The sequence below is a fragment of the Colletes latitarsis genome, chromosome 10, assembly GCF_051014445.1.
Source record: "Colletes latitarsis isolate SP2378_abdomen chromosome 10, iyColLati1, whole genome shotgun sequence".
NCBI classification, from domain to species: Eukaryota; Metazoa; Arthropoda; class Insecta; order Hymenoptera; family Colletidae; genus Colletes; species Colletes latitarsis.
In genome coordinates this window covers 20635019-20653605 of record NC_135143.1, presented here as the reverse complement: position 1 = coordinate 20653605, position 18587 = coordinate 20635019, and the positions used below count along the sequence as shown (strand labels likewise).

The 18587-nt window shown below is 41.0% G+C and overlaps 1 protein-coding gene across 15 annotated transcripts in view; it reads right to left on the bottom strand.

The window, feature by feature from the left end:
• Nucleotides 1-18587, bottom strand: part of LOC143346900 (bromodomain adjacent to zinc finger domain protein 2B) — a 229815-nt gene that overhangs the window by 104617 nt on the left and 106611 nt on the right. For all 15 annotated transcript variants that reach the window (XM_076775533.1, XM_076775540.1, XM_076775542.1 and 12 more), the window contains one exon: nucleotides 17489-17566. The gene's annotated coding sequence lies outside the window, so the exon portion shown is untranslated. The remainder of the gene's footprint in view (nucleotides 1-17488; nucleotides 17567-18587) is intronic.

The following is an 18587-nucleotide window of genomic DNA, read 5'->3' as shown; positions in this document are numbered from 1 at the left end:
CAGTAGAAATTCATTAATATTTCTGTAGTTTCGCGACTGAACTAAAAATTTACACGCTTCTCGTACTCAAAATTAATTAAAATTTTACCAAATCATATTATCGACATTAACATTTAATAACTTGACTTGTTTACTTGTTTTGAGGTTATGAAAATACATATTTATCTTGATGAGCTGAATTGTCGAGCAACGACAAAATTGACGCCTGTACTTCCCCTAATTGTTACAATTTGGAAACCATTTAATGCTCTAATAATTGCTGGCCCTTTCCCTGCACCATGTATTGTTGATAAAGTTTTCACGAGCCTTCAACAGAGTGCTGGCTACCGTTCGAGGCGATAATAGTTCGTTTCGATGTTGAACCGTCCATTGCAACATCCGTCGACCGCGATCCACGTTTAAGTTAAATACTTAATTGCTAATTGTTGCTGTACTACTATTAGTGACTGCAACATTATATGCTGCTCGAAACATACAGCAGATTGTTCTTCTGTATAATGCAAGGAAATCGACTGTCAAGCATAAACCAGTAATATTTTCGCGTAACAACATTTTTCCTAAATATTTATTTCGCTTAGCGCGTTCGAAGCTTTTAACGTATCGAATACCTCATCGAATGACAGACAAAGCCATTCGAGTATTCGATTCTCGTATTACTTCGATCAATGTACCTGAATTATATTCGACTTATTAAATTACACTCGATTACTACTCGACTGTCAATTATCGCCTCTTAAAATACTAAACGAAAGGTTTTCCACATTTTTATAAAATATTTAGAAACGCAAATTTCCTGCAAAAAAGGAAATACGTGATACAATCGGTGTAAACGTCTTAACAAATCGAGGATTCTCGTTTTGCATAATGGCGGCATAAAAGAGAATATCCTCGAACGACTATTACTCAAGTTTAAGCTTTACAGTTCCGGTGGTATTTTTTCGACGATTGTCCACCACACGATACGCCACTATGTTTAATTGAACACTCCTGTCGATGCTTTCGAGTATATTAAAAATCGTCTTGCCGCGTTCGACTCGAGCATATCGATGTATCGAACACGTATCGACCGTAAAGGTATCGAGTTTTCCAGCGTGGGACGAGGCTTGTCGTTTGGACTCTTTTTTTTTGAAATTTCGCGCCGTACGAGACTCGACGCGGATTTTGTTACAGTGTTTCAGGAAATCGAAATATTAATTTATTGGCGCGTTGAAAAATAGAAATGCTCGATAATTCAATAATTAAGTGTCTTCCATTGTAAATGATTCTATAACTCGTGAATTAATCGTGTTAAACGTTCGTATATTACGCGTCGAAACGCGATCGAGTGTTTTTTTCCTGAAATTCAACTCCATCACAATACTTTCCCTGCTTGCGGTGCAGAAAATAAAAATATACTTCAGCTCCTCTCCGGATATATGAGAACCGAGTTCCTCCAGAGAACTTCATCGATTTCCGATAAAATTAAAATCCGAATCAAGAAACGGGATATAATTACACGCCTCGTGAAACATGGACAACTCGTATAAAATATTTATACAATTCACACGATCGTCGTGAAATTCACGAACGACGCTAATTTAACTACAATTACCGGATATCGACGTCTTAATTTCGAAAATTTTATTTAAAGTTCCTGAAGAACGACGCGCAGTTTTGGAATTCGTGGCGTCGATTGTTATCGGGGCGGCATTCCCTCCCGGCGAACGGGATCATCGATGCGCAAAAGTGCATCGAAACGAGTTCTCGGATCCCTCTGCAGAAACTTCGAGCCGTTGGCCGGGGCAATTGATACCGGGCGTAGCAGATATTTCGCGCGTTGGCGATCGTCTCGATGCATTATCAACGCTGTTGCGCTGTCCAGATGCAGCCAAGGGGGGGTCAAGGAACCCTGGGACACGTATCCGTTCGCTGCAGGTCCAGTCTACGTGCGAGTTCCAGGTGCGCGTACAACGACCGGGTCGTGAATATTCCCCATCGCGAGATATCAGAGGAACGAGAGCGGCAGCGCGCGCGCTTCTGTCAAACTGCCACTCGCGGTGGGACGTGGAAAAACTATTTTCACGCTGCCTCCCAGGAGGATCGATACCGGCTCCTTCGTTCCTCGCTCCAACACCGCCGCACACACGCTCTGCCCGGCTGTATTTTTAATTCGTTCCACTAATTTGTCGCTGGCAGAACGACGCGACGCCAGACGAGCTCCATCGAAATATCAGCGACCGCGGAAACGCCGCGAATAAATTAGGAAATTCGCGGAACGTCTCAACCTACGCGCTAGATCTCTCTAAACGCGGGCAAACACGATCTAAACCAGCTTCGCGGGAATTGTAACGTGGTTGGTTTGGTGGAGTTTGAGCTCAAATTCAATTTTGGTAAATATAAACGAGGTATGTTTGGTTTTTGTGTTGTGTGGAGTTTTTAGCTTGAGGAAGATGTATCTGAACCTATTCGCGACTCCTCGAGTCGATCGATCCAACTATTACGACCCTTTTAAACTTTCGATATGAATTGTAACATGGTTGTTTTGGCTCAAATTCAATTTTGGTAAATATAAACGAGATATGTTTGTTTTTTGTGTTGTGTGGAGTTTTTAGCTTGAGGAAGACGGATCTGAACCTATTCGCGACTCCTCGAGTCGATCGATCCAACTATTACGACCCTTTTAAACTTTCGATGTGAATTGTAACATGGTTGTTTTGATGGGATTTGAGCTCAAATTCAATTTTGGTAAATATAAACGAGGTATGTTTGTTTTTTGTGTTGTGTGGAGTTTCCAGTTTGAGGAAGACGGATCTGAACCTATTCACGACTCCTCGAGTCGATGGATCCAACTATTACGACCCTTTTAAACTTTCGATATGAATTGTAACATGGTTGTTTTGGTGGGATTTGAGCACAAATTCAATTTTGGTAAATATAAACGAGGTATGTTTGTTTTTTGCGTGTGTGGAGTTTCCAGCTTGAGGAAGACGGATCTGAACCTATTCACGACTCCTCGAGTCGATCGATCCAACTATTACGACCCTTTTAAACTTTCGATATGAATCGTAACATGGTTGTTTTGGCTCAAATTCAATTTTGGTAAATATAAAGAGATATGTTTGTTTTTTGTGTTGTGTGGAGTTTCCAGTTTGAGGAAGACGGATCTGAACCTATTCACGACTCCTCGAGTCGATGGATCCAACTATTACGACCCTTTTAAACTTTCGATATGAATTGTAACATGGTTGTTTTGGTGGGATTTGAGCACAAATTCAATTTTGGTAAATATAAACGAGGTATGTTTGTTTTTTGCGTGTGTGGAGTTTCCAGCTTGAGGAAGACGGATCTGAACCTATTCGCGACTCCTCGAGTCGATCGATCCAACTATTACGACCCTTTTAAACTTTCGATATGAATCGTAACATGGTTGTTTTGGCTCAAATTCAATTTTGGTAAATATAAACGAGATATGTTTATTTTTTGCGTGTGTGGAGTTTCCAGCTTGAGGAAGACGGATCTGAACCTATTCACGACTCCTCGAATCGATCGATCCAACTATTACGACCCTTTTAAACCTTCGATATGAATTGTAACATGGTTGTTTTGGTGGGATTTGAGCTCAAATTCAATTTTGGTAAATATAAACGAGATATGTTTGTTTTTTGCGTGTGTGGAGTTTCCAGCTTGAGGAAGACGGATCTGAACCTATTCACGACTCCTCGAATCGATCGATCCAACTATTACGACCCTTTTAAACCTTCGATATGAATTGTAACATGGTTGTTTTGGCTCAAATTCAATTTCGGTAAATATAAACGAGATATGTTTATTTTTTGCGTGTGTGGAGTTTCCAGCTTGAGGAAGACGGATCTGAACCTATTCACGACTCCTCGAATCGATCGATCCAACTATTACGACCCTTTTAAACCTTCGATATGAATTGTAACATGGTTGTTTTGGCTCAAATTCAATTTCGGTAAATATAAACGAGATATGTTTATTTTTTGCGTGTGTGGAGTTTCCAGCTTGAGGAAGACGGATCTGAACTATTCGCGACTCCTCGAGTCGATCGATCCAACTATTACGACCGTTTTAAACTTTCGATATGAATCGTAACATGGTTGTTTTGGCTCAAATTCAATTTTGGTAAATATAAACGAGGTATGTTTGTTTTTTGTGTTGTGTGGAGTTTTTAGCTTGAGGAAGACGGATCTGAACCTATTCGCGACCCCTCGAGTCGATCGATCCAACTATTACGACCCTTTTAAACTTTCGATATGAATTGTAACATGGTTGTTTTGGCTCAAATTCAATTTTGGTAAATATAAACGAGGTATGTTTGTTTTTTGTGTTGCGTGGAGTTTCCAGCTTGAGGAAGACGGATCTGAACCTATTCGCGACTCCTCGAATCGATCGATCCAACTATTACGACCCTTTTAAACTTTCGATATGAATTGTAACATGGTTGTTTTGGTGGGATTTGAGCTCAAATTCAATTTTGGTAAATATTAACGAGGTATGTTTGGTTTTTGTGTTGTGTGGAGTTTTTAGCTTGAGGAAGACGGATCTGAACCTATTCGCGACTCCTCGAATCGATCGATCCAACTATTACGACCCTTTTAAACTTTCGATATGAATCGTAACATGGTTGTTTTGGCTCAAATTCAATTTTGGTAAATATAAACGAGATATGTTTATTTTTTGCGTGTGTGGAGTTTCCAGCTTGAGGAAGACGGATCTTAACCTATTCACGACTCCTGGAGTCGATCGATCCAACTAATACGACCCTTTGAAACTCTTGATAAGTATAGTAAGGTGGTTGTTTTGGTGGGATTTGAGCTCAATTTTAATTTTGGTAAATATAAACGAGGTATGTTTGTTTTTTGTGTTGTGTGGAGTTTTTAGCTTGAGGAAGACGGATCTGAACCTATTCGCGACTCCTCGAATCGATCGATCCAACTATTACGACCCTTTTAAACTTTCGATATGAATCGTAACATGGTTGTTTTGGCTCAAATTCAATTTTGGTAAATATAAACGAGATATGTTTGTTTTTTGCGTGTGTGGAGTTTCCAGCTTGAGGAAGACGGATCTGAACCTATTCACGACTCCTGGAGTCGATCGATCCAACTATTACGACCCTTTGAAACTCTTGATAAGTATAGTAAGGTGGTTGGTGTGGTGTTTGGGTAATTTTGCTCCTTGCGGTACGTTGATATAAAGAATTCGAACAGGGGTTTTTAAAAATGAAAAATCGTGGGGCAATGATGGATGGGAAGGTCGAGTTTGCCTAATTTCGTGGGATGCGAGGCTACGAGCAGGAGTTTGCGTCTTGGACTCGTCTCTGGGAGTTCGCTGGTGAAAGAACTGGCCAGACGGAAGAGACGCGAGAGAGGCAGGGGATAAGATAAAACGAGAGAGGAAGGAACGGGTGGGTCGGTCGCTGGTGGATAGAGAGGAAGGAACGGACACGCACGACGTGTATAAACGGCACACGCGAATATATACGCCCTTCGTATCGCTTCTAAGTGTGTACGCGCGGGGCGAACACACGATTAACCGCCGGTTCGTTTTCTGCCGGGGACTCTTTTATAAGACCGCGCCGCTTTGCTAACTGCCTAACCGGTAGAGATGGGATCAACTTCAATATGTACTCACGATCGAAGTCAATTCCAATATCCAAGATTCGCTTCACGGGCTAGAACGCTACTCGCGATGGCAATTAATGAAATTTAAGTTGCTTTAGCGTTGCTCGCCGGTTGGAAGGCCAAGTTAAATTCGAATTTATAGTCGTCACGAGCATTACTATTATTTATAATTAGCTTCTGACCTGGAAATTACACGCACTTCAGGTTGTAGAACGAGAGAATTTAGTTATTCTGCTTTTTTAGCTTCACCGTTCGAGTAGTTTTTTGACTTTATTTTCGGGCTTCGTTTTGTCGCTTATAAATTGGGTATAAATGTAGGGGTGGATTTATGGGGGAATTTCACAAAATGGTCACAGAGATCTAGCGTTTCCCAACGTGAGGACAAGTGAGAAAATTATACGAATTTTTGACAAATATAAACTTGGGGGTTCGTAAAATTCATGACTCAAATTTCACAAAATATTCAATTTTTAATATTCTGGGGGCAGTTAGAAAATTGTATTGCACTCTTCTCCTTTTTTCGTTCGAAGTGCCTATTTATATTGTACTTAGCGATATCGTGGTGGGAGTTAATTTCGAGGCGCGGAGGTGGGACGCGATAGAAAAAAGGTTGGGAAACACTGGTCTAGCCGGGGAATCCAGCTGGTTAGGATTCGATCCTACTTGTTAAGGTGCTTTATCCCATTACTACCAACCGGTACGCTAGCTAACCGCTGGCCGGAGAAACAAGCGCGAAAGAGACGAAGAAGGAAGTGGATGGAGACGGAGAAGCAGGGCCGTGCTCGAGCACCCTGGGCACCACGAGACCAGCGACATCCAAGGGGAATGTACTTGCTCGTTCCACCGACGACCGGCCACGCTCGTTTCGCGATACCTCGTGATGCTTTTTTTCCCCATCGGGGATTCTCGATGCCTTCGAGAACGCGACGTCTCCTCGAGATCCTCTGCACGGATCATTCGCAGGGAGAAGAATCCGCGTGGAATCCGAACGTGGGACGCGAACGCACAGTTATTTTCAAACTCGTATGTTCCTGGTGCTCGTTGGGGGGAAATAATTGCTGTCCACAGGATGTTCCACCTAGTTCGAACATCGCAACGCCATTTTTACAACGGTTTCGTGCATAATTTCGATCAAAAGGGTTTCCATTTGGACGCAAATAACTGTAGAAATGATTAGACATTCAACAACTATTATAGGTAAGGTCAAGAAGTCAAGAAATCGAGACGAATCTATCGAAATTAAATTTGGTTTCGAATCCCATCAAACCACGTTACCAATTTTTATACAGACGATCGATTCACTCGAGGAATCGCGGACAGGTTTGGATCTTTCGTATATTTACTAAAATTAAATTTGGGCTCAGACCCCATCAAAACGATCACGTTACAATTTCTACATAGATTTTCATAGGATTGTAAGGATTCATATCTAAAGTTTAAAAGAGTTGGAAGGGTTGAATCGATTGACTCGAGGAGTCGTGAACAGGTTTAGATCCATCTTCCTCGAGCTGCAAATTTCACATACACACACGAAAGAAACAAACATACGTCGTTTATATTTACTTGATAAAAAATTGGGGTCAGAATGAGAAGATCGTCCTTACGTACCATAAGTATTAAACAACTTTTCTGTAGAATGTCAAACAAAATTACTAAAAATCAAAAACGGATTTTTAAGAAAAATTGACAGGGGGTAGGTGACTAAATTTTTCGGCGAAATTGAAAAGTTTCAAATCGTTCTGGAAAAATTATTTTCGGTTGCGGGGGTCAATTATAATCAGTTTTGGTGAATACACATACCCCCGAAATCCTACCTACTTTCGAGAAAAAAATTCAGTATTAGCGGAACTTTAAACGTTAATAACTTCTTAACGAAGCTACCATCAACAAATTGGTATTCTTGATTTTCGTCTTATTTTGGCCTCTAGAATCCCCCATTAAAATTTTTCCCAGGGGTGGCCGAACACCCTGTATATTTTCAACGAAAAGGAACATACTGAAAGTTTCACAGACCGCTCTGGTATAACATGGCGTCTAGGGTCACGTTCCTGTCCAGGAGTAAAGCTCTCAAGTGGACATCGGGCATTAGGCCACGTCTACAGACCGGTGAAACGCGATCGCGTCTTTATTATCGCGCAGCTTTTTACCGCCTCTAAATAGTTAATTCGCAGCCGATCGCCGCGGCGTTAGCGGCGCCTGCCAGTCGCGTCTAATATGGACAGCGTCGCACGATGGTACTTGCTCACGTTACGAGCAGGGTTGCCAAAGTTAAACTATACCACCGAATTTAGCGTTACATTTATCCGGTAGCTTCGCCGCGTTAAAAATTTTACTCGATATTTTGCATTTTAAAACGAAACTTTGAAACGCTCATTCGTGGGGGAACAGGGTTCGTTGCCCACCGAAAGTAGGAAGATTGAATAGCATCTCTGGTTTTTGGGGTACTTTGGTTCTCAGGGGTTATACAGTAGAATTGACACGACTCAATTAGCAAACAGTTTCTACATCTCTGGTTCTTCCACCAAGGATCGATTAAATCCAGTATTACTAGCTACTTGGACACTTTGTATCGTCGAGAAATGGTACTTAGATGACAACTCCTTGACCTCAAATACTGTTGCAGATAAGAACAATTACTCGTTCAGGGTCGAGACTGAAGATTAAGGTAGAACTTTTATCGTGACTCCTGCAAATTCGAAGCCATGATGATTACTTAACACTTTGACTGCCACGTCACCCATATATGGGTGACAGAATTTACCATTGTGATACTAGAACAATTAATTCTCGAGTTAAGACGTTGAGGAGAATAAATTTTAATAGTATTTGTGAATTTTAACAAGGTTACGAAAATGAGTCTAAAATCAAAATTTTACTTTTGCAGAATATTTTGATCTGACAGTGAACGCGTTAACGCGAAAAGCATATGATAATGAACCCTAGCCAGCTGACATCTGTTAGATTTTAGGTCTGATCTACTTTCCTGTTCAGAACACTTCCACATATTTAACACATTGGCTGCCAGGTGATACATTTAAAAAAAAAAAAATGATATTTTGATAGCTGAAAAACGTCACTACTTTGCCAACTATGCAAACTTTTCATTTTTTATTCTACTAAACTCTCACTAAAGAATGAAGATCCGTGAAACATTAAAAATATTCTATATTGTAGCTCTTCATTTTTAGTGGTTCAGGGTGATTCTGAAGTCTTGGTGCAACGTTTCTGTTTTTAAGTGCAAGTAGCTCGAAAAAGTTCAACTGTCTATGAATGCGGGTGATTTGAAAAGAGGAAGGTGCCCACTGTGTGCTCTAAACATTTCACCAAAATCGGGAACCCGAAGTTATGGGTCTGTTCTTGTGGGAGAAGCTTCATTATGAACGTAGCTTTACAGGCGCGTGCACAAAGCAGCGTACCGATATCTCTCGACCGGTGAGCCAAGCCCAGCGTCCAAGGTGCGTCACGCTCGGAAATATGCGTGCCTTCCGCCTCACCCTTTGGTACTGCAGTTCCACTGCAGCCAATTCAAAGGAAATGCACGCGCTCGACCGGCTACTCCATCTCCGTTGGCCCTCGAATTTCACCCTCGAACGACGAATCGTTCGAATCAGGAGCCACTTTGACCCAAATCTCAATTCTACCATTTTCCATTCCAGTACAATTTTTTGTTTTAATCTGATGGATCTGACAACGGTTCCTATCAATTTAGACTATTTAATTTACAATCTTCTTCCAACCCCTGAGGAGGGTTCATCATTATATATTTTTCGCGTTAACACGTTCACTGTCAGATCAAAATATTCTACAAAAGTAAAATTTTGATTTTAGACCATTGTAAGCTACACAACCAACAATTTATTTATTTATTCTCGTAACCTTGTTAAAATTCACAAATACTATCAAAATTTATTTTCCTATTCTCGTTTAGATCGCAATTTGGTAATTTTTTGTTTAGAAACTTGTATTAAAGGAGAGTATTTTCCCCTCCATTCGGTTTGAATCCATATTTCAAGACCATAATTTTTTTCGTACAAAAATATTTACAATTGCAGGTGTTAAAATCCAGGCTCAAAAAAAGTCTCAAAGAAGTGAAATTTTTGACATTTCGTTTTATCAGATCCACGTGAAAGTAATATTTCTTAATTATAGTAATGGAAACCCAATTTTGTAATTTACGAAAATATGTTTTTATATCGAGATCGGTCTGACCAATGCAATTCAAGCACAAATGGACTCCAACCTGATTCAATAATATTATACTATAAATACCAATAACCAATAAGTAATACAATTATTAATGGTGTTATTTATTAAAAACCGAAACCTTCTTTGGAAGAAATAGTTCAAACGGGTTCAAACGGACACGATCTTTGTTGGGCCTCGACTGTAACGACAAAGAGAAGAAAAACCATCGGTCATCGTCACCGGGAGATGGAAAGCAGCGAACGAGGATGACGAACGGAAACATGTGGCACCGAATCACTCTTATCGTCGCTCTAGATACTCCTATCTTTTCTCCATCTGTCTTATCGCGTTTTAAAACGTACTCGCGACGCGAAACGACTTTGACGCGCGACTAGCTAAAGTTTCGTGGAACGGACAGCGAAAGAACATCCCACTGTCGGCCAAAATGTAAACCGATTACATTTCTACGGAGTAATTGCTCTGTAATTATATTCCAATATACGGGGGTATAATTATCGTGTAATTGACGTGCAATCATAATTGTAAATCATTAAACCGTTTAATTATCGTGTAATTATAATGCAATATGTTTGTAAAAGCAATCGTAATAAACTATAATGGGATCACATTTCACCTAATATAGAGTCAACCCTCCTATAACACAGTTTTCCTTAACGTTGTTTAATATACATATGTACAATGAAAAATGTTCAATCCTATAATAATACAAATGTTAAAACTCAGTACTTTGAGAAATCCGGAAAGAATTGTTTAAAATCCCAGTTTTTATTATTGCAATCATAATTTTACGGTTCCAAAACATGGAACTTGTTGCATACATGGAATACGTATTCTTAGAATTTTTAATAACATCTCCCACTCCTCTACAAAATTATAAATAATGGAGTCTTTAAGGAGACGACTCGTTTAACAATTTTTTCTTTCGATTAAATAACATCTCACCAAAGAGAACCGTAGACTTCGAAGCGTATCTGAAATGTCTGGCGTGCGTTGCTCGTGTGATTACGTGGCTTATTAGGTATCCGGGTTCGAGTTTTTCGACCGAAGTAATTGTTCTACCAATCAAGCTATTTAAATTAAACGATTTTACCGCGTCTCGACTGTGAAAAAACAACGGCCAGTCGGTTTAGAACGTACGAAACGCACAAAAACGCAGTATTCCGTGAAAACGGACAATGTGAAAGCAGAGTGTTACGTGTCCCAACGATAATGCAACGAGTATACGACACGTAGTTCTACGACTGCATCAGCGGGAGCGCGTTAATCTCTATTATTAGACCGAGTCTAGGTTGATTTTCGAGATTCCTGGCGAAACAAGACCCAGTATATGCGATTTAGAACATCGGTGGAAAAAAAATATCCATCCATATCAACGACGAACACGCGCGTTTCTATTATATTTCGTTCGAGAATTCTTCCGATCGACACACATTTCCGCGCAGGCTCCTCTCCAATCCAGATGGAAATTTATTTCTATAAATCCATCATACCGCAAAGGTTTCGCGAACGACTCGGTTTCACAACGCTTCTTAATTCCTAATGACCATCGCGAAACCTACTTTCGTTCAATCATAGTACGCTCCTAGCATATGATGTCAGAGTAGATTCCTTTACGAGACGATTGACACGTTGACTGTCTGATTCATAGCACTTTCCTTGGACGCTGTTCCGCAGGCTTTGTTCTGATTTATTATCGCTATTCCGAAGGAAGGTTTAGACGTAGAATTCGATCGATAAAATCTTCAAAATCCCTGTTTGCTCTCGTATGGAATATAATAACTTTAATTTTGCGATTGGCTGTGATTCTCAGACGATCTCCGGGTCTTTTTCTACCCGACACTTATTTATTTGGAATAATGAAAGAAAAACTACGTTTTAATTTAACTCCTCACCAGTCAAGCCTACGATAGTCTGGGGCAGCCATTTTGTATCCATCAACGACTAGACCCGATTCAATTGCAAAATAACTTACGTTATAATAAAATCGTGTACAAAAAACGCTTATTTACAACTTGATTCCATTTTCGTTACATTGAAATATCCAAGTAATCCATAAAAAAGAAAACACTGACAATTTTTTAACCGACTCAGCAAGGATTTAATGAACTGATCTTGGCGTACAAGAAGAACAGAAGACCATGACTGTGTATTTGAAAAATGGTTTTTGGGATCTCGTCTTCTACCAACTCAACAATCAAGAGTCTTTTATCAATTCTCCTGAAAAAAGGAAAAGATCCTTTTTCTAGCACGATGCAAAGAATCGTAATTTTTTTACACACTATCGTATGTCCTTGTCCTTTCAATTAAAAATAATCGTATGGCAAAACGTAGTCGAACTCACTCGAACGATAGTATTGGAGATCATACGTAATGTTATTATTTCGCACTAAAGGAATTATAATTTCACAAGAAAATATCGATTAATAAATTTCGAATAAGACCATACAAGTACATTCGACTCCAATGCGAAATCGTTATAATTTCAAAATTTCAATTCAAATGCGGCACGTGTTCTAGCTGTCACGTTAAAATTTGGCGTAAATGATTTCTTCGTCGAGTGTTACAATCTATGTGGGTCAAAACAAAACTAAGAGAACAATTTTGACTCCCGTAGCTAAGGGACCACCCTGGCGTTGATACCAGGTTAATTTCGGTGTATCACAATTTCGTAGCTGAATGGTGTACGGACCCGCGGATCGGAAACGTCAAAAATGTTTGGGATTTCAAAGGGTTAACCGATTTCTAAGCAAAATCAGTTGCGACGGAGTTTGGTGCTCGAGATACGGGATGCAACGTGGAGGACGGGCACGGGGGGGTTGCCACAGCCCCTAGCCACGGGTTCTAAAATTGCGAGAAGGGTGGAACACGTGCAAGGGGCTCGCGGCGGAGATACGTCGATACTTCCTACGGCGCATTAGTCGTCCGACATCATCGACTAACTATCCGACGTGCCGGCAACACACAGAGGCAACGTTCGGATGGAAGCTGCAGGCGATCCCGGGATACAACTGCCGTAGAATACGAATTACGGGAGGAAGAGAGAACCGGGAACAGAGGGTGGGAAGCGGGAAGAGCGGAGAAGAGCCGAAGAAAAGATCGATCAGGCTCCATTGGGTAACATTTATTCGGCGTCCCCGTCGCCAACGTTCCTCTCTCGCATGATACCAACCACTCGACACGCTACTCGTCGGTTGAATTCGCGAACGGTCTCGAATAAAGGGCCGAACGACGCGGAAACGGAATCAAAAACGATGTACAGGGTGTCCCGTGACGTGGGCCCGCTTCAGAGATGGATTCTGGCAACAAAAGTTCCGTACGAACGTGCGTCCTCATTGACCCCATTTTTAAGTTATAGGGAATTTCTTCTTGAATCAATTGGAGAGTAGTGATTTTTAAAATAAACATCACCACCGGGATTGGTATCGTATCGTTTTTTTTTTAGTGTCGTCTTTCACGCTTCAGTGGCTTCGAGAGGGATCTTCCTCGGTGAAAGGAACAGAGATGTTCAATTTACGAATCACGTGTTCATTTTAAGAATCATTACCTATTTACCTTCACAATAGGTGTCCAAAACGAGCTCCTTGCATCTAAATATAAACGGAGACGACTCTATTTGTCGAGATATTGTTTATAATAGTAATAGTCAAGGTTTATATCTGCCATTTGAGGACTGGACAAACTTCCCATTTTCACACACGACTTATTTCACTGTTCGTAAATAGTTCAACTATCCTCATCTTTTGAAAGAATTATTCCAACACAGAATTACAACTTGGAACTTGTTATTGTTTTCTCGTGTAGAATCCATTTCTGAAGTTGTACTTTGTACAACGACGTTATGGCTTGAACTGTTAGATTTTGAGGCCTGAGCTTTTCATCTTGAACATTGTTATTTGCCAGTAATGCAGGATGCAATTGGATGAGTATTATTTTATGCATAGATATAAAAACGATAGTCACAAAATATCTGAAAATCTGGATTATCTCTGGGGAATCCAGTTCGCTGGGCCCAACAGTTAAAAATTATTAAAATATTAACCTATTATTAGGTTGTTTAAATAGACGATTCAGCGCGTTACACGACAGAATCGGGATAAAATAGTCCGTGTAACGCATGCGTGCCGTATCAGCGATGGATTTGAATTTTTTCCACGTAGTCCGGTCGGTGAAATCAGTCGGTGTTCATCGATATGCCGGAACGATAATGGTGACTGTTCCAGCGTGGCGGTTGCCCCGATACTTTGGCATTGTATAAACACAGCCAGCGACGGGTCGGACTAATTAAGCTTAATTACGGTCACCCGATCCCATTAATTAATTCGTCGTTCTCGCACCTGCCCGGCGGAGGATAACCTATTACGAGAGAGTCGAGCTTACCCCGGTTATCCGTTTCGAATCTTTCGGAAACGCGGCTAATCGATTAACCGTCGCGAAACCGAATCGACGAAACGTTCGATTTCGCGAAACTCTTCGTTATCTGCGATACGTCCGCCGTGGCAATAAATCTATGCGCGACGCTGAAAAGGTCGGATCGGTTATCTGGACGGCCGGCGACCGAAACTTGATCGAGAAATCTGGCAGAAGTATTGCCTTGAACACCGCTGGACACGGTCGTCGATAATTGATACCGGTTTTCGTTTCGATTAGCGACGCGATCGATGCGACGTTCTCGATTCGCGAAACTTCGGTTACAGTAATGATTCTTAAAATGAACCCAGAAGTGTGGAGGGAATTCTCCTTAGAGCCAGTGAAGCGTGAAAAACAATGTTTAAAAAACGATATGTGTATAAATATCTGCTGGTGTCGATGTTCATTTTACGAATCGTTACAATACCACCTACTTCGATCGCCGCAACATTTTTTAACTGGCAAAAATTTGAACAGCAGCGACCATATAAAATCTGCACTGAGTTTAAACACATGTTTACTGTGGTCGTAATAAAAACATGAAAAGTCAATGAAAACTATTGAAAAATTTACTTTGTGTTCCCAAAGGATAGTTGAGTAAATCACGAAAATAAATTATAGCGTTAGATGTTAGGTTTAGTTAAAAAAAATTAATAAAGTTAAATTTTGCAACGTACACACGAGGCTGCCCCCTTAATGCAAAATGGACGATACATCGATGAGTGGTAATAAGCGTAATAATTAGAACGACCTGATATAATTTGGGCCAAAGAGAAAAAAAGCCTTCCCGAGATACAGGATGACCCCATCGGGATCCACCTCGTCGGTTCTGGTTCTCGCGATGGGAAATCGACGAGGCGAACGATAAAGAATTCACGGGTTGCTCTCGATGCGTCAGGCCGGGGAACATCCGCAATATCTCGCCACAGGGCTTCCTCGGCGTCGACCGCGGTAGTCGTAAGGCCAGGAGGAGAGTTTTGGCAACGAGAAACCGTCCGCGCTATCGATCCCCGGGTTGATTCGATATTTGGGACGAGGCTGACCCGGCTGCTGCCAAATTTTTTTCTCCGCCGGTGGTAAATTTCCGGGTAAAATGGCGTTCCTGCTCCTCCACGGTCGTCGCCGGGAGGGACCTAGGAGCACCGAGGAACCTTTCGTGGGATCGCCGTGGCTCCTTTCTTCGTCTCGATCCACGCGGCGCGGTAAACCCGTTTCTGCGAGGGACTATTTTTTGGGAGGGGTAGGGGAAACGGGTCTTTAGTCCGTCGACGCTCCGTGGCGTCGCGGCGTTTCGGTCTCCCGTGGCCGTGCACCAGCTATCGATCGTACGAACGAGCCCTTCTAACTTATTCAAGGTATCCCGAATCCCCGTCGATGTTGTCTATTCTATTCGCGGCTCGACGCCGCGAATACTATCCGTCCGGCCGTAATGGAAATAGAATGCTGCCCGAATGGCATGTGACGGTCCTCTAATCGAATGGAAATGCCGAATTGGACCGTCGACGCAGGCTCCCCGTGTATTTGGCCCATTAGAAGATTTTATTCCGTCGGTTGTTAGTCCCTACGAATCGATCCGCTGAATGATTAACGATATCGAATACGTACGGTTCTCTTCTGGCCAGCTTTACGCCAGGGGGAGCCGAATTTACGCCGATAGCTGGATCCACAGCGTTTTTCCTTATCAGGCGATTTCGGCGTTTCCCCGTTCCTCCGGGACCAAGAAATTATTTTTATGTACTTGGCTGCCCTGTACGACTTGGGCTAACACGGATAGAGGTACAAAACTGTGCGAAAATCTAGAATTTTTCTTCTACTATTCGAGACAGTTTTCGAATGTCTACTAACAAGTATGTACATACTTATACCCTAAATCTAGTGGCTTGAGAGTTATATCGCTTTAGTAGCAATTTGAAACTGAACAAACATGACACGCAAGTTTATTTTTATAATTCTCATACAACGTATAAGTTTTTAAATTATAGGAATATTGAGGAACTTCTCAAATCCCAATGAAATAAAGAATCGTGTTGGATCCAAGAATTTAAATGGAGAAATGGTTAGCTCAAAAATGGGAGGAAAGAAGAAATAGCAGAAATCTGATATATTCTTGTTTACACCCATTTTAAAGATAATGTGACGAAAATGTTTTGAAATTGTCTCGATGTCGTTTACAATGTGATAAAACAGAGAAAATATGGAAAATGATTCTTTTTTACCATATTGTAAAACACACATTTTCGTGACATTAGATCGTAAGATAGCGTAAACATAAATGACTCAAGAATTTTAAAGTGTCAAGAATAAATCAGATTTCTTTTCATTTTTGAGCAAAACGTTTTCTTGATTAAATTCTTCAAAGATCGCGGATTTTAGGGTGGCTTTTAGTCGCGGGGGGCAGAGTACGAGACAAGGGGTGGTCGAGGCGGTTCGAAATCGAGCCCTTCGATCGCTCGAGACGCGAGATCGTTACGTAAGCGCGGAAACAGAGGCGTTTTCGCGCGACTGACCGACGAGAGAATTATTTTTGGAAGAGCAACGCGATTTACCTCGCTAGGCAACGGGACCAGAGGACCGCCTGAGAATTCACGAACGATCTTTTCTCGCGCTACAGACTATACAGGCTCCGACAGAAGAGGTATATTTCTCGTAAAAGCCGTGCCTCGAAAAATTACAAATCTTTTGTCTCCGTGAACATCTGCGCGAACACATCGAAACTATTTAGTACAAACTGTAATAACTTTTGAAGTAATGAAAAGTACCTTGATACTTCTTTGTGAAAGGTGAAGTGTTTTTTTCGATCTTTCATTAACCTTTCACACCCTGCATAAACCCAGACCGTATTGTGTTTACACTTAATCGAATTCGATCCTTATTGGCTGTGCCCTGGCATTTGCGTGAGCTCTAAACTTCCTTTCGTGAGATCATATAAGGCCACGACAGCAAAAGTTGACTAACCCAACAATCTTCCATGTACGAACGAAATTTAGTTTTAATACAGACAAAGCTAGTTGATGCTTTAGATTTTGATCACTTTCATAAATCTAAAACAATCACTTTACTCGTCTTCTTGAAAAAAGAATAGTTCGACGATAATCGATGTACGTGTACAAATTGTTGTCCATTTACTATTTTAAATATTGCAAAAAACTGTGCGAAAGTTGTGAAGCCAAGAAAGCACCAAAAACATAGAATTATTTTTTTCTGTGAAAAAAATCTGCAAAGTGTAGAAAATCAAGTGTACTCACCCTTAAGAAAGATCACATACTTTTCCCGGCTAACCACGAGTGGGCACATCAGGCATCCTTCCAATTCACAAATAGGGGACCCTGCACAGAAAACATTAAACGATCAAACACAGTGTCTTACGAACAATAATAATAATTCTAGCCTCAAACGAACAGGAACGTCGATCGTGCTCCGGACGAGCACCAAAGGTAAATATTTCCATGAATAATTCGTCGATCGAATTAATAAAATTCTCAGTAATTCCCAATACTAACTTTATTAACCCTTAGACGATCGTCGGAGACTTCAGGGCTCATTAATTCGCTAATAACTCGTTCACTGAATCGAATTAATATTTATTTTAGACAATTCGCTCTTGCAACTTCTATAATTCTACTTGAAATAAAATCTTTCATATCTTAAACGCCAATTTAGTATATATTAACAAGGATTTCACTATTGAATAGATAAAAAATTGATTGCATATACCGTTTCGATCGTTACACTTTGCAAAGATAAAAATTAAAAAATGTTTTCTCGAACCGCCCCGTATAAAATTTCGTATTTATCAATAAGGATCTCATTACCGAATAGATATAAAATTTATTACAAATACTGTTTCGCCTGTTATATTTCCCAAAGACAGAAATTATGTATTTCTTTGAAACGCCCCGTATAAAATTCTCATTTAAATGCTATCAAATTGTTAAATAATATTCTGTGGATAGAACGTGGGTCGAATATGACCCCTGCGAATTCCAAGAAGACAGAGAGCACCCGTGACATATTTCCCCAGCGATCTGAAACGCGATTCGCGATTCCCGTCGTTACGAATGGCCGCGCCGACGAATCCCGGCGCAGACGATGATAATTGATAGCGTCGAACGATATCATTAGGCGCGTGCACCAGGAAGAAATTAGCACGTGAAACGTCGAGCTCGGCCACGAACCGATACTTACAACCTCTGATACAAACGCGGTGGCACAGCGTGCCACGAAACCAGCGCGCGTTCGTGGCTCTCGTTTTGAATAATCGTTTTGAACAGAGTCTTTTCCAGCACGACAGAACGCGAACCCGGAGGAAGTCGATAAAACCGTGATATCCTCTGCACACAATACTAG